At 39.2% G+C, this 25,250-nt stretch overlaps 1 protein-coding gene across 11 annotated transcripts in view; it reads right to left on the bottom strand.

The window, feature by feature from the left end:
• The window catches only part of STRIT1 (small transmembrane regulator of ion transport 1), a 33,546-nt gene extending 30,209 nt beyond the window's left edge, over nucleotides 1–3,337 (bottom strand). For 2 of the 11 annotated variants that reach the window (XR_016038202.1, XR_016038201.1), the window contains exon 1: nucleotides 1,855–3,307. The gene's annotated coding sequence lies outside the window, so the exon portion shown is untranslated. Of the gene's footprint in view, nucleotides 1–1,854 lie in introns of all 11 variants that reach the window. The other 9 variants (XR_016038206.1, XR_016038203.1, XR_016038204.1 and 6 more) reach the window with 9 other exon arrangements.
• Nucleotides 3,338–25,250: the final 21,913 nt, after the last annotated feature.

Genomic DNA, 25,250 nt, shown 5'->3' with positions numbered 1-25,250 from the left:
TTAGTTTACCCTAAATTTCTCTATATACTATACATGGTGAAAATTTTAAGCTCATGTCAATGTTGAGATAATTTTACTAATTACAAAATTTTCATTTTTGCAATCTGCTAGTTAATCATCAATCCATCTTATTTTCTGATTTGTTTCAAAATAAATTGCAGATATCAATCAGTGCACTTTGCTCCAAATGCTTTAACAACAAGGTACTACCATATAGCACAGGGAACTATATTCAATATCTTGTAATAAACTATAATGGGAAAGAATCTGAAAAATTACATATATATATATATATATGTTTCTGAATCACTTTGCTGTACAGCAGAAACTAACACAACATTGTAAATCTATACTTCAATAAAAAAATTAAACAGAAACCAAATATTTTAGTAAGCATGTCTTTGGACTAAAGTCTAACACATTTTCATGGATTTTTTTCTTTCAAAATAAACTTTACATACAATGTGAAAGAAATGAACAGATCTTAACCGTATGTTCATTGAGTTTTGACAAATACATTCATCTTTGTAACTCAAACTTTTGTCAAGATATAGAACTGAATCTATTGACTTGCTAGCTTTTACTAATGATCTGCCTCTTTATACCCTAATAGCAATCTTGTTTAAATATCCCAGCTTTACAACCAACAAGGGATTAATCTCCAAAATATGCAAACAGCTTATGTGGATCAATATCAGAAAAACAAGCAACCTTACCAGAAACTGGGTAGAATATCTAAATAGACCTTTCTCCAAAAAAGACATAAAGATGGATCAAAAGCATATGAAAGGATGCTCAACATTACTAATTGTTAGAGAAATGCTAATCAAAACTACAATGAGGTATCACCCCACACCATTCAGAATGTCCATCATTAAAAATTCTACAGTCTACAAGCAATAAATGCTGGAAAGGGTATGGAGAATACATTGCTGGTGGGAATGTAACTTGGTGTAGTCACTATGGAGAACAATATGGATGTTCCTTAAAAAACTAAAAATAGAACTACCATATCATATGAGCCTGTAACCCCAGTCCTGGACATCAACCTGGAGAAAACCATAACATGAAATATACATGCACCCCAATGTTCAGTCCATCACTATTTATAGTAGCCAGGCATGAAAGCAACCTAAATGTCCATTGACAGAGGAATTGATAGAGAAGATGAGGTACATATATACAATGGAAAATTACTCATCCATTAAAAATAATGAAACAGTGCCATTTGCAGCAACGTGAGTGGACCTAGAGATTCAAGCTAAGTAAGTCAGAGAGAGACAAGTATATGACATCACTTATATGCAGAATCCAAAATATGACACCAATGAACATATTTACAAACCAGAAACAAGCTTATAAACTTCAAAAACAAACTTATAATTACCAAAGGGGAACAGTGAGGAAGGAGTTTGAGTTTAACATATGAGTTTAACATATATATGAGTTTAACATACATACTGCTATACATAAAATAGATAATCAACAAGGACATAGTGTTTGAACAGAGAACTCTGTTCAATATTCTGAAAACAACCTATATGGGAAAATAATCTGAAAAAGGATGAATATATGCATATGTATAACTGAACCACTTTGCTGTACATCTAAAACTAAAACAACATTGTGATCTGTACCCCAATATAAAGTGAAAATTAAATTAAAAGCATAAAAATTCTAGCTTTAAAATGTTTTAAAATTTGCATCTCTTATTCCTCTTCATTACTCTTATTTTCAGAATTATTTTGATTATTACAGCATGTTTAATTTTCCTCTTAAATTTTAAAATCGATTAGTTCAAAAACAGGAAAGGAAAGAAAAGGAAAAACGTGTTATTATTTTTAATTGACTTACATTAAGTAGAGTGATTAATTTGGAGATACAAGAAACATTGTAATTTTCAGTCTTCCCTTTCAAGAATCAGTTCAGCTCAGTCACTCAGTCGTGTCTGACTCTTTACGACCCCATGGAAAGCAGCACACCAGGCTTCCTTGTCCATCACCAATTCTGGGAGCTTGCTCAAACTCATGTCCATCGAGTCGGTGATGCCATCCAACCAACTCATCCTCTACTCCACCTGCCTTCAATCTTTCCCAACATAAGGGTCTTTTCCAATGAGTCAGTTCTTTGTATCCGGTGGCCAAAGTATAGGAGCTTCAGCTTCAGGATCAGTTCTTCCCATGAATATTCAGGACTGATTTCCTTTAGGATTGATGTGTTTTATTTCCTTGCTGTCCAAGGGACTCTCCAACACCAAACTTCAAAAGCATCAATTCTTCAGCACTCAGCTTTCTTTAAGTCCAACTCTCACATCCATGACTACTGGAAAAACTATAGCTTTGACTATACAGACCTTTGTCAGTAATGTCTCTGCTTTTTAATATTCTTTCCAAGAATACCTGGTAGTTTTCCATTTATTCAAGCCTTCTTTTGTGTGTTAGAATTTTCTTCATAAAATTCTTACACATTTCTTAAGATTATTCCTTTTTAAAATATTCAGTTATTATTAATGTGTTTTTCCCACCATACTTTTTACATGAATTTTATATATAAACAAATTACCAATTTTCTTTATGGTTAATAGGAATTTTTAAATTGATTTTCTTAGGTTTTAATATATAAATCATTGCTTATAAACATTAATTTTACCTGTTTAATTTGTCTCCTTTTTTTTCTTACCTTTATAATTGCATCTAAATGCTAGTGTTCTCATAAGGAATCATTAATGCTTTAAACAAATTTCATCAATCTCTTGTATTGTAAATGAACTCTGAATAAATGGCCTTCTTCTGAGCATGGTTTTAGCAATTTACCTATTTCTAAAAATTATTCCATTTCACTTCAGTTTTGAGTTGAACAAGAATCAATTATTTCCATGTCCTCTGTATCTATGGTCATTTAGCCATTCTTTTTTGGGGGGTGGGGGGAGAAGAAAAATTTTAATAATGAAAACACAGACTATCATTTATTGAAACTTTATCTCATTCTAAGATACTCTGATAAATCCTTTACAAGGATTAATTTCCTTGTTCTCACCACGACTCTATGAAGCCATTATTACGAACATCCTCATTTTTGCAAGTGGGGAAAATTGAAACTATGGGGAAAAAAAAGAATGTGTTTGAACCAGTTCTAATGAGGTGTATGAAACTAGAGCCTATTATACAGAGTGAAGTAAGCCAGAAAGAAAAACACCAATACAATACACTAACGCATATATATGGAATTTAGAAAGATGGAAATGATAACCCTGTATACAAGACCACAAAAGAGACACAGATGTATAAAACAGTCTTTGGGACTCTGTGGGAGAGGGTGAGGGTGGGATGGTTTGGGAGAATGGCATTGAAACATGTATATTATCATATGTGAAGCGAATTGCCAGTTCAGGGTCGATGCATGTTACAGGATGCTCAGGGCTGGTGTTCGGGGATGACCCAGAGGGAAGATAAGGGGAAGAGGGAGGTGGGAGGGGGTTTCGGGAGGGGGAACTCATGTACACCCGGGGTGGATTCATGTCAATGTATGACAAAACCAACCAATATAATATTGTAAAATAAATTAGCCTCCAATAAAAATTAAAATTTAAAAAATAAACAAAAAAGTATTCAAAGACAAGACAATAAACCTAAAGAAAAATTGAATGAAAGAATTCACAAATTAAAAGCAAAAATTAATGAAATGCAAAACATAAAAACCATAAGCTTGAAAAATTAATTCAAGAATTGATTCTTTGAAAAGCTAGTTAAAAGAAGAGCACAAAATAAATAAGGATGGGTAAAGGTTAACTTGTACAGACGATTTTTTAAATCTTCATAGTTTCCTTTTTTTTTCCTCTATTTTTTATTTTATTTATTTATTTATTTTTCAATTTTTATTGGAGGCTAATTATTTTAAAATATTATATTGGTAGGTTTTGCCATACATTGACATGAATCCACCCCGGGTGTACATGAGTTCCCCCTTCCGAACCCCCCTCCCACCTCCCTCTTCCCCTTATCCTCCCTCTGGGTCATCCCCGCACACCAGCCCCTAGCATCCTGTAACATGCATCGACCCTGAACTGGTGATTCGTTTCACATATGATAATATACATGTTTCAATGCCATTCTCCTAAACCATCCCACCCTCACCCTCTCCCACAGAGTCCCAAAGACTGTTCTATACATCTGTGTCTCTTTTGCTGTCTCGTATACAAGGTTATCTCTCCTTGCTATTCTTTGGAACTCTGAATTCAGATGCTTATATCCTTCCTTTTCTCCTTTGCTTTTCTCTTCTCTTCTTTTCACAGTTATTGGTAAGGCCTCCTCAGACAGCCATTTTGCTTTTTTGCATTTCTTTCCATAGGGATGGTCTTGGTCCCTGTCTCCTGTACAATGTCACGAACCTCCATCCAGAGTTCATCAGGCACTCTATCAGATCTAGTCCCTTAAATCTATTTCTCACTTCCACTGAATAATCATAAGGGAATTGATTTAGGTCATATCTGAATGGTCTAGTGGGTTTCCCTACTTTCCTCAATTTAAGTCTGAATTTGGCAATAAGGAGTTCATGATCTGAGCCACAGTCAGCTCCTGGTCTTGTTTTTGCTAACTGTATACAGCTTCTCCATCTTTGGCTGCAAAGAATATAATCAATCTGATTTCAGTGTTGACCATCTGGTGATGTCCATGTGTAGAGTCTTCTCTTGTGTTATTGGAAGAGGGTGTTTGCTATAACCAGTGCGTTCTCTTGGCAAAACTCTATTAGCCTTTGCCCTGCTTCATTCCGTGCTCCAAGGCCAAATTTTCCTGTTACTCCAGGTGTTTCTTGAATTCCAACTTTTGCATTCCAGTCCCCTATAATGAAAAGGACATATTTTTTGGGTGTTAGTTCTAAAAAGTCTTTAGGTCTTCATAGAACCGTTCAACTTCAGCTTCTTCAGTGTTACTGGTTGGGGCATAGGCCTGGATTACTGTAATATTGAACGGTTTGCCTTGGAAATGAACAGAAATCATTCTGTCGTTTTTAAGATTGCATCCAAGTACTGCATTTTGGACTCTTGAGAAACCTGTATGCAGGTCAGGAAGCAAAAGTCAGAACTGTACATGGAACAACAGACTGGTTCCAAATAGGAAAACGAGTACGTCAAGGCTGTATATTATCACCTTGCTTATTTAACTTATATGCAGAGTACATCATGAGGAACGTTAGGCTGGAAGAAGCACAAGCTGAAATCAAGATTGCTGGGAGAAATATCAATAACCTCAGATATGCACATGACACCACCCTTATGGCAGAAAGTGAAGAGGAACTCAAAAGCCTCTTGATGAAAATGAAAGAGGAAAGTGAAAGGTTGGCTTGAAGCTCAACATTCAGAAAACCAAGATCATGGCATCTGGTGCCATCACTTCATGGGAAATAGATGGAAAAACAGTGGAAACAGTGTCAGACTTTATTTTTGGGGGCTCCAAAATCACTGCAGATGTTGATTACAGCCATGAAATTAAAAGACGCTTACTCCTTGGAAGGAAAGTTATGACCAACCTTGACAGTATATTAAAAAGCAGAGACGTTACATTGCCAACAAAGTCAAGGCTATGGTTTTACCTGTGGTCATGTATGGATGTGAGAGTTGGACTGTAAAGAAAGCTGAGCGCTGAAGATTTGATGCTTTTGAACTGTGGTGTTGGAGAAGACTCTTGAGAATCCTTTTGACTGCAAGGAGATCCAACCAGTCCATTCTAAACGAGGTCAATCCGGGGTGTTCATTGGAAGGACTGATGCTAAAGCTGAAGCTGCAATACTTTGGCCACCTCATGCGACGAGTTGACTCACTGGAAAAGACCCTGATGCTGGGAAAGGTTGGGGACGGGAGAAGAAGGGGAGGACAGAGAATGAGATGGCTGGATGGCATCACCGACTCTGTGGACATGAGTTTGAGTGTACTCCGGGAGTTGGTGATGGACAGGGAGGCCTGGCGTGCTGTGATTCATGGCATCACAGAGAGTCAGACACGACTGAGCGACTGAACTGAACTGAACTGATACAGGATTATCATTTCCATCTTTCTAAATTCCATATATATGCGTTAGTATACTGTATTGGTGTTTTACTTTCTGGCTTACTTCACTCCGTATAATAGGCTCTAGTTTCATCCTCCTCATTAGAACTGCTTCAAATGCATTCTTTTTGATGGCTGAAAAATACTCCATTGTGTATATGTACCAAAGTTTTCTTATCCATTCGTCTTCAGATGGACATCTAGGTTGCTTCCATGTCCTGGCTATTATAAACAGTGCTGCAATGAACATTGGAGTACATGTGTCTCTTTCAATTCTGTTTTCCTCGGTGTGTATGCCCAGGAGTGCAATTGCTGGATCATATGGCAGTTCTATTTCCAGTTTTTTGAGGAATCTTCACACTCTTCTCCATAGTGGCTGTATTAGTTTGCATTCCCACCAACAGTGTAAGAGGGTTCCCTTCTCTCCACAACCCCTCCAGCATTTATTGCATGTAGACTTTCGGATAGCAGCCATTCTGACTGGTGTGAAATGGTATCTCATTGTGGTTTTGATTTGCAATTCTCGGATTATGAGGGTTGTTGAGCATTTTTTCATGTGTTTGTTAGCCATCTTTATGTCTTCTTTGGGGAAATGTCTGTTTAGTTCTTTGGCCCATTTTTTGATTGGGTCATTTATTTTTCTGGAATTGAGCTGCAGGAGCTGATTGTATATTTTGGAGATTAATCCTTTATCAGTTGCTTCATTTGCTATTATTTTCTCCCATTCTGAAGGCTGTCTTTTCACCTTGCTTACAGTTTCCTTTGCTGTGCAGAAGCTTTTGATTTTAATTAGGTCCCATTTGTTTATTTTTACTTTTATTTCCAATATTCTGGGAGGTGGGTCATGGAGGATCCTGCTGTGATTTATGTCAGAGAGTGTTTTGCCTACATTCTCCTCTAGGAGTTTTATAGTTTCTGGTCTTACATTTAGCTCTCTAATCCATTTTGAGTTTATTTGGTGTATGGTGTTAGGAAGTGTTCTAGTTTCATTCTTTTACAAGTGGCTGACCAGTTTTCCCAGCACCACTTGTTAAAGATACTGTCTTTTTTCCATTTTATATTCTTACCTCCTTTGTCAAAGATAAGGTGTCCATAGGTGCGTGGATTTATCTCTGGGCTTTCTATTTTGTTCCATTGATCTATATTTCTGTCTTTATGCCAGTACCATACTGTCTTGATGACTGTGGCTTTGTAGTAGAGCCTGAAGTCCGGCAGGTTAATTCCTCCAGTTCCATTCTTCTTCTTCAAGATTGCTTTGGCTATTCGATGTTTTTTGTATTTCCACACAAATTGTGAGATTATTTGTTGTAGTTCTGTGAAAAATATCGTTGGTAGCTTGATAGGGATTGCATTGAATGTATAAATTACTTTGGGTAGTATACTCATTTTCACAATATTTATTCTTCCAATCCACGAACACGGTATATTTCTCCACCTATTAGTGTCCTCTGTGATTGCTTTCACTAGTGTTTTATAGTTTTCTATGTACAAGTCTTTTGTTTCCTTAGGTAGATATATTCCTAAGTATTTAATTCTTTTCGTTGCAACAGTGAATGGAATAGTTTCCTTAATTTCTCTATTTTCTCATTATTAGTGTATAGGAATGCAAGGGATTTCTGTGTGTTGATTTTATATCCTGCAACTTTACTGTATTCATTGATTAGCTCTAGTAGTTTTCTGTAGAGTCTTTAGGGTTTTCTGTGTAGAGGAGCATGTCATCAGCAAACAGTGAAAGTTTTACTTCTTCTTTTCCAATTTGGATTCCTTTTATGTCTTTTTCTGCTCTGATTGCTGTAGCCAAAACTTCCAGAACTATGTTGAATAGTAGTGGTGAGAGTGGGCACCCTTGTCTTGTTCCTGACTTTAGGGGTAATGCTTTCGGTTTTTCACCATTGAGGATAATGTTTGCTGTGGGTTTGTCATATATAGCTTTTATTATGTTGAGATATGTCCCTTCTATTCCCACTTTCTGGACAGTTTTTATCATAAATGGATGTTGAATTTTGTCAAAGGCTTTCTCTGTATCTATTGAGATAATCATATGATTTTTATGTTTCAGTTTGTTAATGTGGTGTATTACGTTGATTGATTTGCGGATATGAAAATCCTTGCATTCCTGGGATAAAGCCCACTTGGTCATGATGTATGATCTTCTTAATGTGTTGTTGGATTCGGGCCTGTAGTTTTCTTTTTTTGTGGGATCTTTACCAGGTTTTGGGATTAGGGTGATGGTGGCCTAATAGAATGAGTTTGGAAGCTTCCCTTCCTCAGCAATTTTCTGGAAGAGTTTGAGTAGAATAGGTGTTAGCTCTTCTCTAAATTTTTGTTAGAATTCGGCTGTGAAGCCGTCTGGACCTGGATTTTTCTTTGCTGGAAGATTTCTGATTACAGCCTCTAGTTCCGTGCTTGTGATGGGTCTGTTCAGATTTTCTATTTATTCCTGGTTCAGTTTTGGAAAGGTGTACTTTTCTAGGAATTTGTCCATTTCTTCCAGGTTATTCATTTTATTGCCGTATAATTGCTGATAGTATTCTCTAATAATCCTTTGTATTTCTGTGTTGTCGGTTGTGATCTCTCCATTTTCATTTCTAATTTTATTGATTTGGTTCTTCTCCCTTTGTTTCTTGATGAGTCTGGCTAGTGGTTTGTCAATTTTTTTTACCTTCTCAAAGAACCAGCTTTTGGCTTTGTTGATTTTTGCTATGGCTCTTTTGTTTCTTTTGCATTTATCTCTGCCCTAATTTTTACGATTTCTTTCCTTCTACTGACCCTGCGGTTCTTCATTTCTTCCTTTTCTAGTTTCTTTAGATGTAGAGTTAGGTTATTTAGTTGACTTCTTTCTTGTTTCTTGAGGTGTGCCTGTATTGCTATGAACTTCCCCCTTAGCACTGCTTTTACAGTGTCCCAGAGGTTTTGGGTTGTTGTGTTTTCATTTTCATTCATTTCTATGTATATTTTGATTTCTATTTTGATTTCTTCTATGATTTGTTCATTATTCAGCAGCGTGTTGTTCAGCCTCCATATGTTGGCATTTTTAATGGTTTTTCTCCCGTAATTGAGATCTAATCTTACTGCATTGTGGTCAGAAAAGATGCTTGGAATGATTTCAATTTTTTTGAATTTACCAAGGCTAGACTTATGGCCCAGGATGTGATCTATCCTGGAAAAGGTTCCATGTGCGCTTGAGAAAAAGGTGGAATTCTTTGTTCTGGGGTGAAATGCCCTATAGATATCTATTAGGTATAACTGGTCTATTGTATCATTTAAAGTTTGTGTTTCCTTGTTAATTTTCTGTTTAGTTGATCTATCCATAGATGTAAGTGGGGTATTAAAATCTCCCACTATTATTGCATTGTTAATTTCCCCTTTCATACTTGTTAGTAATTGTCTTACATATTGCGGTGCTCCTATGTTGGGTGCATAAATATTTATAATTGTTATATCTTCTTCTTGGATTGATCCCTTGATCATTATGTAGTTTCCTTCTTTGTCTCTTTTCACAGTCTTTGTTTTAAAGTCTATTTTATCTGATATGAGTATTGCTACTCCTGCTTTCTTTTGGTCTCTATTTGCATGGAATATCTTTTTCCAGCCCTTCATTTTCAGTCTGTATGTGTCCCTCGTTTTGAGGTGGGTCTCTTGTAGACAACATATATGGGGGTCTTGTTTTTGTATCCATTCAGCCAGCCTTTGTCTTTTGGTTGGGGCATTCAACCCATATACGTTTAAGGTAATTATTGATAAGTATGATCCCGTAGCCATTTTCTTTATTGCCTTGGGTTCGAGTTTATACACCCTTTCTGTGTTTCCTGTCTAGAAAAGATCCTTTAGCATTTGTTGGAGAGCTGGTTTGGTGATGCTGAATTCTCTCAGCTTTTGCTTGTCTGTAAAGCTTTTGATTTCTCCTTCATATTTGAATGAGATCCTTGCTGGGTACAGTAGTCTGGGCTGTAGGTTATTTTCTTTTATCACTTTAAGTATGTCTTGCCATTTCCTCCTGGCCTGAAGAGTTTCTGTTGAAAGATCAGCTGTTATCCTTATGGGAATCCCCTTGTGTGTTATTTGCTGCTTTTAATATTTGTTCTTTGTGTTTGATCTTTGTTAATTTGATTAATATGTGTCTTGGAATATTTTGCCTTGGGTTTATTCTGTTGGGGACTCTCTGGGTTTCTTGGATTTGGGTGATTATTTCTTTCCCCATTTTAGGGAAGTTTTCAACTATTATCTCCTCAAGTATTCTCTCATGGTCTTTCTTTTTGTCTTCTTCTTCTGGGACTCCTATGATTCGAATGTTGGAGTGTTTAACATTGTCCCAGAGGTCTCTAACATTGTCCTCATTTCTTTTAATTCATTTTTCTTTTTTGTTTCATTTCTACAATTCTATCTTGTAGCTCCCTTATCCTGTCTTCTCCCTCTGTTATTCTACTGTTTGTTCCCTCCAGAGTGTTTCTGATCTCATCTATTGCATTATTCATTGTATCTTGACTCTTTTTTATTTCCCCTAAGTCCTTATTAAACCTTTCTTCCATCTTCTCAATCCTTTTCTCTGGGTTATTTATCTGTAACTCCATTTTGCTTTCAAGATTTTGAATCATTTTCACCATCAAAATTCGAAATTCTTTATCAGGTAGATTCCCTATATCTTCCTCTTTTGTTTGTGTTGGTGGGCATTTATCTTGTTCCTTTACTTGCTGGTATTTCTCTTTCTCTTCATGTTGCTTATATTGCTTTGCTTGGGGTGGCCTTTCCCTCTTCTGGCAGTATGTGGCGTTCTCTTTATTATGTAGTTTTCTCACTATGTGTGGGGTTGGACGGGTGACTTGTCAAGGTTCCCTGGTTAGGGAAGCTTGTGTCAGTGTTCTGGTGGTTGGAGCTGGATTTCTTCTCTCTGGAGTGCAATGTAGTGTCCAGTAATGAGTTATGAGATGTCAGTGGGTTTGGAGTGACTTTGGGCAGCCTGTATATTGAAGCTCAGGGCTAGTTTCCTGTGTTGCTGGAAATTTGCATGGTATGTCTTGCTCTGGAACTTGTTGACCCTTGGGTGGTGCTTGGTTTTAGTGTAGGTATGGAGGCATTTGATGAGCTCCTATCGATTAATGTTCCCTGGAGCCAGGAGTTCTCTGGTGTTCTCAGGATTCGGGCTTAAGCCTCTTGCCTCTGGTTTTTGGTCTTATTCTTGGAGTAGTCTCTAGACTTCTCTGTCTGTCATTTCCAAGGTGGTTCCCTCTGTTTTAGCTTCTGTTTGCTGGTCTCTTCAGTGTCTAATTTCCGCCCTGATATTAGGGGGCAGGTGGACACTTCTTAAGGCTCAGTTGTTCAGTCCTGTTCTGGGAAGGGAGGAACGCTGCAGACAAATATCTCTGGCATCTGTGGGGAGTGCTCGCAGCGTCTCGGCCACACTGGGTTTGCCCCCACTCACAGCACGTGTGTTGTCCCAATCTACACTGCACAGGCTCTAGGTTGCTCTGCCAGGAACTGTCCAAGGCTGGCACTGGGTTGTATGCACTTTCCAGGTCTGAGCGGCTCAAGTTCAGTTTCTCGGGTACTCCACAAAGGCGCAGACTTGGTTGGGCCTGCGTTTTGTGCCTTCCCTGGTCCGAGCAGCTCAGGTGACCACGTGTTTGGCAAGCGCGGTCGCTGTGACTTCTCGCCTCCCCAGTCCCTGCCACTTGGTTTTCTGGGTGTACAACTGGCACACCTTCGCAGGCGGATATCGACCGGCCTGAGCCCAAGAAGTCTTGATTAGCAACAAGCCTGCCTGCAGTTTGTATCGGATACCTTTCTGGGGCCGCGGTTGCCCCCTCTGGCTCTGGCTGCCCTCCCTGCCTGTCTCGGTGGGGGATGAGGTATGGGCCGACTGCAGCCGGCTCTCTCTGCTCAGCCCTTTGTTCTGTGAGCGGGGCTGGCGGAGTCTTAGGTTAGAGCTTTCTGCCTTTTCGCGGGGAAGCTATCCCACAATCTGCTTTGCTATCCCCAGTTCTCTCAGATTGCCCTCGCGGCATTCAAGCCCAGTCCTCTCTCTAAGTAGTTCAGCCAGCTCCTCCCTGCCCAGCCCCCGCTTGCCAATGGCATATGCAGGGGTCTGTGCTGCTTCTCCGCTGGGAGTTACCGTTTGGCGGGTAATCTGTGGGTTTTGTTTCTTTTTTTTTCCTCCCAGTTATGTGGCCCTCTGAGGTTCCAAGGCTAGCCACAGATTCATCAGTGAGAGTGTTTCCTGGTGTTTGGAAACTTCTCTCTTTTTAAAGCCTCCCTTCCTGGGACGGAGCTCCATCCTTATATCTTTTGTCTCTCTTTTTATCTTTTATGTTTTTTCCTACCTCCTTTCGAAGACAATGGGCTGCTTTTCTGGGTGCCTGATGTCCTCTGCCAGCATTCAGAAGTTGTTTTGTGGACTTTACTCGGCGTTGAAATGTTCTTTTGATGAATTCGTGGGGGAGAAAGTGGTCTCGCCGTTCTAGTCCTCAGCCATCTTGTTCCTCCCCTTGAATAATTTTTTAAATTAATGCTTAATTCATTTAGTCTTCATCATCTGTAAAAACACTGAAGGTTGTGTGTTTCCTCTACGAATGGTTTTAGCTGTATCCCATGGGTCCTGACAGTTACTGTTTTAATTAATGATATTTTCTAGATATTCTGACATTTTACTTTGGTTTTTCTCTTTGACCAAGAATTGAGAGAATTTTAAAATTTCCAGGTGGCATTTTGGTTTTAAAATGAATCTGTGACATTTTTGTAAGACAAAGACTTTAATGTCAGGTACTATGTACTTCAGTTCAGTTCGGTTCAGTCGCTCAGTCGTGTCTGACTCTCTGCAACCCCATGAAATACAGCACACCAGGCCTCCCTGTCCATCACCAACTCCCGGAGTACACTCAAACTCATGTCCACAGAGTCAGTGATGCCATCCAGCCATCTCATTCTCCGTCGTCCCCTTCTCCTCCTGCCCCCAACCTTTCCCAGCATCAGAGTCTTTTCCAGTGAGTCAACTCGTCGCATCAGGTGGCCAAAGTATTGCAGTTTCAGCTTTAGCATCAGTCCTTCCAATGAACACCCAGGATTGATCTCCTTTAGAATAGACTGGTTGGATCTCCTTGCAGTATAAGGGACTCTCAAGAGTCTTCTCCAACACCACAGTTCAAAAGCATCGATTCTTCAGCGATCAGCTTTCTTCACAGTCCAACTCTCACATCCATACATGACCACGGGAAAAACCATTGCCTTGACTAGACGGACCTTGGTCGGCAAAGTAATGTCTCTGCTTTTTAATATACTATCAAGGTTGGTCATAACTTTCCTTCCAAGGAGCAAGCGTCTTTTAATTTCATGGCTGCAATCAGCATCTGCAGTGATTTTGGAGCCCAAAAAAACAAAGTCTGACACTGTTTCCACTGTTTTTCCATCTATTTCCCATGAAGTGATGGGACCAGATGCCATGATCTTTGTTTTCTGAATGTTGAGCTTCAAGCCAACCTTTTCACTCTCTTCTTTCACTTTCATCAAGAGGCTTTTGAGTTCCTCTTCACTTTCTGCCATAAGGGTAGTATCATCTGCATATCTGAGGTTATTGATATTTCTCCCAGCAATCTTGATTCCAGCTTGTGCTTCTTCCAGCCCAGCGTTCCTCATGATGTACTCTGCATATAAGTTAAATAAGCAAGGTGACAATATACAACCTTGACGTACACCTTTTCCTATTTGGAACCAGTCTGTTGTTCCATGTCCAGTTCGAACTGTTGCTTCCTGACCTGCATACAGGTTTCTCAAGAGGCAGGTCAAGTGGTCTGGGATTCCCATCTCTTTCAGAATGTTCCACAGTTTATTGTGATCGACACAGTCAAAGGCTTTGGCATAGTCAATGAAGCAGAAATAGATGTTTTTCTGAAACTCTCTTGCTTTCTCCATGATCCAGCGGATGTTGGCAATTTGATCTCTGGTTCTTCTGCCTTTTCTAAAACCTGCTTGAACATCTGGGAGTTCGTGGTTTACATACTGCTGAAGCCTGGCTTGGAGAATTTTGAGCATGACTTTACTAGCATGTGAGATGAGTGCAATTGTGCGGTAGTTTGAGCATTCTTTGGCATTGCCTTTCTTTGGGACTGGAATGAAGACTGACCTCTTCCAGTCCTGTGGTCCCTGTCTCCTGTACAATGTCACGAACCTCCGTCCAGAGTTCATCAGGCACTCTATCAATCAGATCTAGTCCCTTAAATCTATTTCTCACTTCCACTGTATAATCATAAGGGAGTTGATTGAGGTCATATCTGAATGGTCTAGTGGTTTTCCCTACTTTCTTCAATTTCAGTCTGAATTTCGCAATAAGGAGTTCATGATCTGAGCCACAGTCAGCTCCTGGTCTTGTTTTCGCTAACTGTATACAGCTTCTCCATCTTTGGTTGCAAAGAATATAATCAATCTGATTTTGGTGTTGACCATCTGGTGATGTCCATGTGTAGAGTCTTCTCTTATGTTGTTGGAAGAGGGTGTTTGCTATGACCAGTGCATTCTCTTGACAAAACTCTATTAGCCTTTGCCCTGCTTCATTACGTGCTCCAAGGCCAAATTTGCCAGTTACTCCAGGTGTTTCTTGACTTCCTACTTTTGCATTCCAGCCCCCTATAATGAAAAGGACATCTTTTTTGGGTGTTAGTTCTAAAAGGTCTTGTAGGTCTTCATAGAACCGATTAACTTCGGCTTCTTCAGCATTACTGGTTGGGGCATAGGCCTGGATTACTGTAATATTAGATTGATTATATTTTTTGCAACCAAAGATGGAGAAGCTGTATACAGTTAGCGAAAACAAGACCAGGAGCTGACTGTGGCTCAGATCATGAACTCCTTATTGCGAAATTCAGACTGAAATTGAAGAAAGTAGGGAAAACCACTAGACCATTCAGATATGACCTCAATCAACTCCCTTATGATTATACAGTGGAAGTGAGAAATAGATTTAAGGGACTAGATCTGATCGATAGAGTGCCTGATGAACTCTGGATGGAGGTTCGTGACATTGTACAGGAGACAGGGACCAAGACCATCCCCATGGAAAAGAAATGCAGAAGAGCAAAATGGCTGTCTGAGGAGGCCTTACAAATAGCTGTGAAAAGAAGAGAGGTGAAAAGCAAAGGAGTAAAGGAGAGATATAAGCATCTGAATGCAGAGTTCCAAAGAATAGCAAGGAGAGATAAGAAAGACTTCCTCAGTGATCAATGCAAAAGAGGAAAATCAATGGAAATAGAGGAAAACAACAGAATAGGAAAAACAAGAGACCTCTTCAAGAAAATTAGAGATTCCAAGGGAACATTTCATGCAAAGATGGGCTCGATAAAGGACAGAAATGGTATGGACCTAACAGAAGCAGAAGATATTAAGAAGAGGTGGCAGGAAAACACAGAAGAACTGTACAAAAAAGATCTTCACGACCAAGATAGTCACGATAACGTGATCACTATGTACTTATGCATCTGTTTAAGTTTTGTCTCCCATAAGTTTTTTTTTCCTACAAAATACTCCTACTTAACGTATGCATATGTATATATGCATACATAAATATAGGCTTCCCTGGTGGCTCAGATGGTAAAGAATCTCCCTGCAATGTCAGATACCTGAGTTCGATCCCTAGGTTGGGAAGATCCCCTGGAGAAGAGAATGGTCACCCAGTATTCTTGCCTGGAGAATTCCATGGACAGAGGAGCCTGGCGGGCTACAGTTCATGGGATTGCAAAGAGTTGGACATGACTGAGTGACTAACATTTTCACTTTCATACTTCAGTATATTTTAACTGCTGCTGCTGCTGCTGCTATGTCACTTCAGTCGTGTCCGACTCTGTGTGACCCCATAGACGGCAGCCCATCAGGCTCCCCCGTCCCTGGGATTCTCCAGGCAAGAACACTGGAGTGGGTTGCCATTTCCTTCTCCAATGTGTGAAAGTGAAAAGGGACAGTGAAGTCGCTCAGTCATGTCTTACTCGTAGCGACCCCATGGACTTCAGCCTACCAGGCTCCTCTGTCCATGGGATTTTCTAGGCAAGAGTACTAGAGTGGCTTGCCATTGCCTTCTCTGATATTTTAACTAATAGATGTTAAATACTATGTGCTAGTATTTTATCTGTGACCTAAATACAATGATTAGTTTTTTTCCTTAACTGTCCTCCTATATTTGGAGGAGGAAATGGCTATCCACTCCAGTATTCTTGCCTGGAGAATCCCATGGACAGAGCAGCCTTCTGGGCTATAGTCCATGGGGTTGCAGAGTCAAACACAACTGAACGACTAACACACACACATATCCTCCTTTATTATAGAAGATTAAGCCTCAGAGGGATGAAGCAACTTGTCAAACACCACACAGTGAGCCTCTGAATCAAAACAGTAGAACGTGGATGCCTGCCAGGTATGTCTGATTTCAAAGAGGACACAATTCTACCTCCCAGACTATATCACTGGAACCACGTGAGAAAGCAAAGTACAAACTGCAGACCATCGATAGAAAATATATACCAAACACAGCACCACCACATATGATCCTTTAAGATGTTAGGAATGCCTGTTGGGGAATGTAGATGTGTTATTTCACACTTCTGGAAAGCTTAAGACTTTAGTAGATTTCAGATGTGGAGAGTGCTCCAGGAGAATCATTCTGCTTTCGGAGTTCTTTCAGATTTTAAGGTATTCCTTTCAATGTTTTACTCTCACCATCAGGAAATTCCTCTTCATACCAACCTAATTATTTCATGCTGAGGCTTAGCCCTCTCTTTGGGATTCTTGAGAGATGGAGAACAGCTGGTCCCTATTCTCTGCAATAATAACCCTTCATAAACTTGAAGCCTTCCCTAGGAATTGTCTCTGAGATAAATACTCCTAATCTCTAAATCCAATCTTTTTCTTTCAAAAATGTTTTCTACAAGTGTGGTTATTTTTATGCCAGGAGAGAAGGATGCTGTTTATGAGGCCTACATAAAGTTGTTATGTTGACCTTTAAGGGGCTATTGCATTGAGAAGTGATGAGGTGGCTGTAATATGACTGCTTTATGATATCTATGAGTCTAGTCTGTTCATGCCTCTTGAGGCCTTTTAACCTAGGTCAGAAGATTCCAGACACTAGCGATCCATCCCTCACATCAGAGTGCTGAGGAAAATCAAAACGGCACATGTCTAAGAAAAGCATATGAACAGCAAATGAATTTGAGAATTTTGCAGTGTTTTGTGGAGTGCATTTATTCTTATTTTTAAAAGTCAGAAAAGTTTGAGAGTAGAAAAATAAAATGAACACCCAAGGTCTGTAATAACAGTAGAAAAACACTTTTTAAGTAAAGGAAAGAAAGATAGTCTATCAAAGTTGCTTCCTGTGATTTCTGAGACATCAGCATCTCCAGAAATAGTCTGTTAATGATGGAAATCTAGTTACATATTACTGACAACAAAAAGATGAAGATATTTATTGGGACTGAGTCACTATACAAAAAAGAAATTATAATTACAAATGTGATTTTCATAAAGATAAAATCATCAGTTCTTATAGTATACTGCTTGAAAGAATAAATTAATTCTTAAGGTATCACAAATAAATATTAATAAGAGATAACAATTATCAAGAACTTTACTAGGTGCCAGGCACTCTTTTGGGCACATGACAGGCATTAATATTTAATTCTCACAGTTCGGTTCATCACTTGTCGTGTCCAACTCTTTGCGACCCCATGAACCACAGCACACCAGGCCTCCCTGTCCATCACCAACTCCCGGAGTTTACCCAAACTCATGTCCATTGAGTCGGTGATGCCATCAACTATCTCATCCTCTGTCATCCCCTTCTCCTGCCTTCAATCTTTCCCAGCATCAGGGTCTTTTCAAATGAGTCAGCCCTTTGTATCAGGTGGCCAAAATATTGGAGTTTCAGCTTCAACATCAGTCCTTCCAATGAACACCCAGGACTGATTTCCTTTAGGATCATAATTCTCACAACACTCTAGCAAATAGTTTCTTGATCTAATTTTTACACACAAGAAAACTGAGGCAAAGAAGTTTAAATTATTATATGGTGAAAGTCACACGCGGGTACACGGCAGATTCTGAAGCCCAACACTGGTGGTCTAACCAAAGGGTCTTTAATCACACTGTCTACTAATATCAGAAGACTTAACCAAAGACTGACCTATTGAATCCAATAATTCAACAAAACCATTTCCAAGCATTCAGAGAAAGGAATTTCAATTGCAAAATTTTCTGTGCTCTGATCACAGGTTTGATTAAGGAAGACCATACTTGTTGTTGTGTTCTAAAAGAGGACCTCCACCAGATCTGTGCTGCTGGGTCAAATGGAGATATTCTTTTAACCCTCTCCACTAGAATGCACTTGGATAACACACTTCAACCCCAGTATTTCTACTTCGAAATTAGTCACTCCAGTGTCCCTGTCTTTTTATGCAATTCTTCTAGGTATTACATCTATTTCTGCATTCTTGACTATGCCAAAGCCTTTGACTGTGTGGATCACAATAAACTGTGGACAATTCTGAAAGAGATGGGAATACCAGACCACCTGACCTGCCTCTTGAGAAACCTGTATGCAGGTCAGGAAGCACCAGTTAGAACTGGACATGGAACAAGAAACTGGTTCCAAATAGGAAAAGGAGTATGTCAAGGCTGTATACTGTCACCCTGCTTATTTAACTCGTATGCAGAGTACATCATGAGGAACGCTGGGCTGGAAGAGGCACAATTTCTTCCGGAATCAAGATTGCCGGAAGAAATATCAATAACCTCAGATATGCAGATGACACCGCCTTTATGGCAGAAAGTGAAGAACTAAAGAGCCTCTTGATGAATGTGAAAGAGGAGAGTGAAAAAGTTGGCTTAAAGCTCAACATTCAGAATACTAAGATCATGGCATCTGGTCCCATCACTTCATGGCAAATAGATGGGGGAAAAGTGGAAACAGTAGGAGACTTTATTTTGGGGGGTTCCAAAATCACTGCCGGAGAAGGCAATGGCAAGCCACTCCAGTACTCTTGCCTATAAAATCCCATGGATGGAGCAGCCTGGTAGTCTGCAGTCCGTGGGGTCGCTAGGAGTCGGACACGACTGAGCGACTTCACTTTCACTTTTCACTTTCACACATTGGAGAAGGAAATAGCAACCCACTCCAGTGTTCTTGCCTAGAGAATCCCAGGGATGGGGGAGCCTGGGGGGCTTCCGTCTATGGGGTCACACAGAGTCAGACACGACTGAAGTGACTTAGCAGCAGCAGCAAAATCACTGCAGATGGTGACTGCAGCCATGAAATTAAAAGATGCTTGCTCCTTTTAAGGAAAATTATGACAAACCTAGAGAGCATATTAAAAAGCAGAGACATTACTTTGTCAACAAATGTCCATCTAGTCAAGGCTATGGTTTTTCCAGTGGTCATATATGGATGTGAGAGTTGGACTATAAAGAAAGCTGAGTGCCAAAGAATTGATACTTTTGAACTGTGGTGTTGGAGAAGACTTTTGAGAGTCCCTTGGACTGCAAGGAGATCCAACCAGTCCATCCTAAAGGAAATCAGTCCTGAATATTCATTGGAAGGACTGAAGTTGAAGGTGAAACTCCAACACTTTGTCCACCTAATGCAAACAGCTGATTCATTTGAAAAGACCCTGATGCTGGAAAGATTGAGGGCAGGAGGAGAAGGGGACGACAGTGGATGAGATGGTTGGTTGGCATCACTGACTCAATGGACATGGGTTTGGGTGAACTCCGGGAGTTGGTGATGGACAGGGAGGCCTGGCGTGCTGTGGTTCATGGGGTCACAAAGAGTCAGACAAGACTGAGCAACTGAACTGAACTGAACTGAACCATCACACGCTCCATCATTCCCTTCTCCTTTTGTCTTCAATCTTTCCCAGTATCAAGGTCTTTTTCAATTACTCAGTTTTTCACATCATGTGGCCAAAGTATTAGAGCTTCAACATCAGTCCCTCTGATGAATATTCAGGACTGATTTCCTTTAGGATTGACTGATTTTATCTCCTTGAAGTCCAAGGGACTGTCAAGAGTTTTCTCAAACACCACAATACAAAAGGATCAATTCTTCAGTGCTCAGCCTACTTTATGGTCCATCTCTCACATCTGTTCATGACTACTGGAAAAACTATAGCTTTGACTAGGTGGACCTTTGTCAGCAAAGTAATGTCTCTGCTTTTTAATATGCTTTCTAGGTTTGTCATAACTTTTCTTCCAAGGAGCAAACTTCTTTTAATTTCATGGCTGCAGTCACCATCTGCAAAGATTTCGAGCCTAAGAAAATAAAGTGTGTCACTGTTTCCATTGTTTCCCCATCTGTTTGCCATGAAGTGATGGGACCAGATGCCATGATCTTAGTTTTCTGAATGTTGACTTTTAAGCCAGCTTTTTCACTCCCTTCTTTCACTCTCATCAAGAGGTTTTCCCGTCAGCAGATAGGTCACCTAAATTCATCCTGAGCCTATAGCCACCTATAAGCACACTCCTTGACATGGCCCTACCCACCAGAAGAACAAGAACCAGGTCCACCCACCAGCTGGCATGCACCAGTCCCTCCCACTATGAAGACTTCACGGGCCTTTTAGACTAGCCTCACTCACCAGGGCACAGACACCAGAATCAAGAAGAACTACAACCTTGCAACCTGAGGAACAGAGACCTCAAACAGAAAATTCTCACAAAATGAGACAGCAGAGATATATGTTCCAAACAAAAGAACAATATATAACTCCAGAAGAATAAGTGAAGTAGAGATAGGTAATCTACCTGAAAAAGAATTTAGACTAGTAACAGTAATGATGATCCAAGATCTCAGAAAAAGAATAGAGGCACAGACTGAGAGAATACAAGAAGCTTTAATAAAGAGCTAGAATCTTTAAAGAACAGAGATGAACACTATAATAACTGAAATGAAAAATACATTATAAGGAATCAAGAGTGGAATAAATGAGGCAGAAGAATGAATAAGTGAGCTGGAAGACAGATTGGTGGAAATTACTGCTGCAGAACAGGGGAATGAAAAAAGAATGAAAAGAAATGAGGACAGTGTAAGGGACATCTGGTACAATATAAAACATACCAACATTCACATTATAGGGTCCCAGAAGGTGATGAGACAAGGGGTCTGAGAAAATATTTGAAGAGATAATAGCTGAAAACTTCCCTAACATGGGAAATGAAACAGGTCCAAGGAGCCCAGAGAGTCTCATACAGTATAAACCCAAGGAAGAACACACTGAGATATTAATCAAGTTAAGAAATTAAAAACAAAGAGAAATATTCAAAACAACAAGGGAAAGATACAAATAACAAAATAACATACAAGGAAATTCATATAAGGTTATCAGCTGATTTTTCAGCAGAATCTCTGCAGACCAGAAGGGAGAGGCATGATATACTTAAAGTGATGGAGAAGAACCTACAACCAAGAATACTTTACCCAGCAAGGATCTCATTTATATTCAGTGGAGAAATCAAAAGCTTTACAGACAAGCAAATGTTAAGAGAATTTAGCACCACCAAAGGAGCTTTACAACAAATGCTAAAGGAACTTTGCTAGGTGGAAAATAAAAGGCCACAACTAGAAACAAGAAAATTATTAATGGGAAAGCTCACTATTACATCAATTGTACATGCATGTCAGACAAAATAGGCTTTAAAATAAAGGCTGTAATAAGAGACAAAGAAGGACACTACCTAATAATCAAGGAATCAATCCAAAGAATAGGAAAATTGTAAATATGTATGCACCCAAGATAGGAGCACCTCAATATATAAGGCAAATGCTTACAGCCATAAAAAGAGAAATCAACAGTAACAAAATAATAGTGGGGGACATTAACACTCCACTTACATCAATGGGCAGATCATCCAGACAGAAATTCAATAAGGAAACAAAGTCTTAAATGACATATTAGACTAGATGGACTTAACAGCTATTCATTCCATCCAAAAGCAGCAGAATATACATTCTTCTCAGGTGCACTTGGAACATTCTCCAGGACAGATTACATGTTGGGCCACAAAGCAAGCCTTGGTAAATTTAAGAATATTGAAATTATATTAGGCATCTTCTCTAACCATAACGCTATGAGATTAGGAATAAATTACATGAAGAGAAAAAAAAAAACACCTGAAAACACACAAACATGTGGAGGTTATATAATATGCTACAAACACCAATGGATCACTTAAGATATGAAAGAGGAAATCAAAAAGACAAATGAAAATGAAAACATGCTGATCGAAAACCTATGAAATGCAGCAAACACAGTTCTAAGAAGTAAGTTTATAGTGATACAAACTTATATCAGGAAATAAGAAAAATCTCAAATAAACAACCGAAACTTCAATACTTTGACCACCTCATGTGAAGAGTTGACACATTGGAAAAGACTCTGATGCTGGGAGGGATTGGGGGCAGGAGGAGAAGGGGACGAAAGAGAATGAGATGACTGGATGGCATCACCGACTCGATGGACATGAGTTTGAGTGAACTCCGGGAGTTGGTGATGGACAGGGAGGCCTGGCGTGCTGTGATTCATGAGGTTGCAAAGAGTTGGACACGACTGAGCAACTGAACTGAACCTTACACTGACAGATATTAAAGAAAGAAGAACAAACAAAACCCAGAGTTAGTAGAAGGAAAAAAACCATAAAGATAAGAGCAAAATAAGCAAACTAGAGACAAAAAATAATAATAATAGAAAAGATTAATGAAACTAAAAACTGGGTCTATAAAAAGATAAAATTTAGAAAATTTTAGAAGCAAGAAAAAAAGGGAGAGGGTTCAAATCTATTAAAAGGAGAAGTTACAAGGGAAGTTGCCATAGAAGTTACTGTAGAAATACAAACAATCATAAGAATCATTCTTTATGATTTAAAGAATCTCAAGCAACTATATGCTAATAAAATCGACAACCTAAAAGAAATTGGAAAATTCTGAGAAAGGTACAGTCTTCCAAGAATGAACCAGGAAGAACAAACCAATCACAAGTCTGAAATTGAAACTGATTTTAAAAATTTCAGCAAACAAATGTCAAGGACAAGATGGCTTCACAGGAGAATTTTTTCAAACATTTAGAGAAGAATTAACACCTATCCTTCTAAAAGTATTCCAAAATACTTCAGAGGAAAGAACACTTCAAAATTCATTCTATGGGCTGCCATCTCACTGATACCAAAACCAGACACAAAAAAATACCACACAATAAAACAGAATATTAGAGGCCAATATCACTGATAAAAATAGATGAAAAATTCTTCAACAAAACACTAGCAAACCAAATCCAGTTCAGTTCAGTTTCTCAGTCATGTCCAACTCTTTGCAACCCCATGGACTGCAACATGACAGGCTTCCCTGTCCACCACCAACTCCTGGAGTTTACTCAAACTCATGTCCATTGAGTCGGTCCATCTCGGTCATGTCCATCTCTTCCTCTGTCGACCCCATCTCCCCTGACCTTCAAACATTCCCAGAATCAGGGTCTTTTCAAATGAGTCAGTTCTTCACATCAGGTGGCCAAAGTATTGGAGTTTCAGCATCAGCATCAGTCAAGTATACATTAAAAGAGCCATAAACCATGATGAAGTGGGATTTACCCAAGGGATGCAGGATTTTTCAATATCTGCAAATCAGTCAGTGTGATACACATTAACAAACTGAAGAATAAAAACTATATTGAATAGATGCACACAAAAAAACTTTTGATAAAATTCAACCTATACCCATTTATGATTTTAAAAAAAACCAAACTCTTCAAAAAGTGGGCATAAAGAGAAACTACTCCAACACAATAAAGGCCACATATGACAAACACACAGCTAACATCATACTCAATGGTGAAAAGCTGAAATCATTTCCTCTAAGATCAGGAACAAGACAAGCATGTCCATTCTTAACAATTTTATTCAGCATAGTTTTGGAAACCCTGGCCATAGCATTCAGAAAAGAAAAAGAAATAAGAGAAATACAAATTGGAAATTGGCATCTATTTGCAGATGTCATGATACCATACATAGAAAATCCTAAAGATGCGGACTGAAAACTTCTAGAGCTCATTAATGAATATGGTAAGGTTGCAGGATACAAAATGAATACATAGAAAACTCTTGCATTTCTATACACTAACAACAAAACATCAGAAAGAAATTAAAGAAACAATCTCATTTACTATTGTATCAAAAAGAAGAAAATACCTAAGAATTAACATGCCTAAGGGGGCAAAGTCAGGGGCAGCGGCCGAGAGGGACAGCCTGCGAGATAGGCTTGATAAAGGACAGAAATGGTATGGACATAACAGAAGCAGAAGATATTAAGAAGAGGTGGCAAGAATACACAGAAGAACTGTACAAAAAAATTTTCATGACCAAGATAATCACGATGGTGTGATCACTCACCTAGAGCCAGACATCCTGGAATGTGAAGTCAAATGGGCCTAGGAAAGCATCACTACGAAAAAGTTAGTGGAGGTGATGGAATTTCAGTTGAGCTATTTCAATTCCTGAAAGATGATGCTGTGAAAGTACTGCACTCAATATGCCAGCAAATTTGGAAAACTCAGCAGTGGCCACATTCCAATCCCAAAGAAAGGCAATGCCAAAGAATGGTCGAACTACCGCACAATTGCACTCATCTCACACGCTAGTAAAGTAATGCTCAAAATTCTTCAAGCCAGGCTTCAGCAATACATGAACCGTGAACTTCCAGATGTTCAAGCTGGTTTTAGAAAAGGCAGAGGAACCAGAGATCAAATTGCCAACATCTGCTGGATCATGGAAAAAGCCAGAGAGTTCCAGTAAAACATCTATTTCTGCTTTATTGACTATGCCAAAGCTTTGACTGTGTGGATCACAATAAACTGTGGATAATTCTGAAAGAGATGGGAATACCAAACCACCTGACCTGCCTCTTGAGAAACCTGTATGCAGGTCAGGAAGCAACAGTTAGAACTGGACATGGAACAAGAGACTGGTTCAAAATCAGGCAAGGAGTACATCAAGGCTGTATATTGTCACCCTGCTCATTTAACTTATATGCAGAGCACATCATGAGAAATGCTGGGCTGGAAGAAGCACAAGCTGGAATCAAGATTGCCGGGAGAAATATCAATAACCTCAGATATGCAGATGACACCACCATATGCAAATGACCTTATGTCAGAAAGTGAAGAGGAACTCAAAAGCCTCTTGATGAAAGTGAAAGAGG

The sequence above is a fragment of the Moschus berezovskii genome, chromosome 1 (genome assembly GCF_049115385.1).
Source record: "Moschus berezovskii isolate FMDL1 chromosome 1, NW_MosBer_1.0, whole genome shotgun sequence".
Lineage (NCBI taxonomy): Eukaryota > Metazoa > Chordata > Mammalia > Artiodactyla > Moschidae > Moschus > Moschus berezovskii.
Note: the sequence above shows the minus strand (reverse complement) of the source record. Positions and strands in the feature narration are given on the sequence as shown.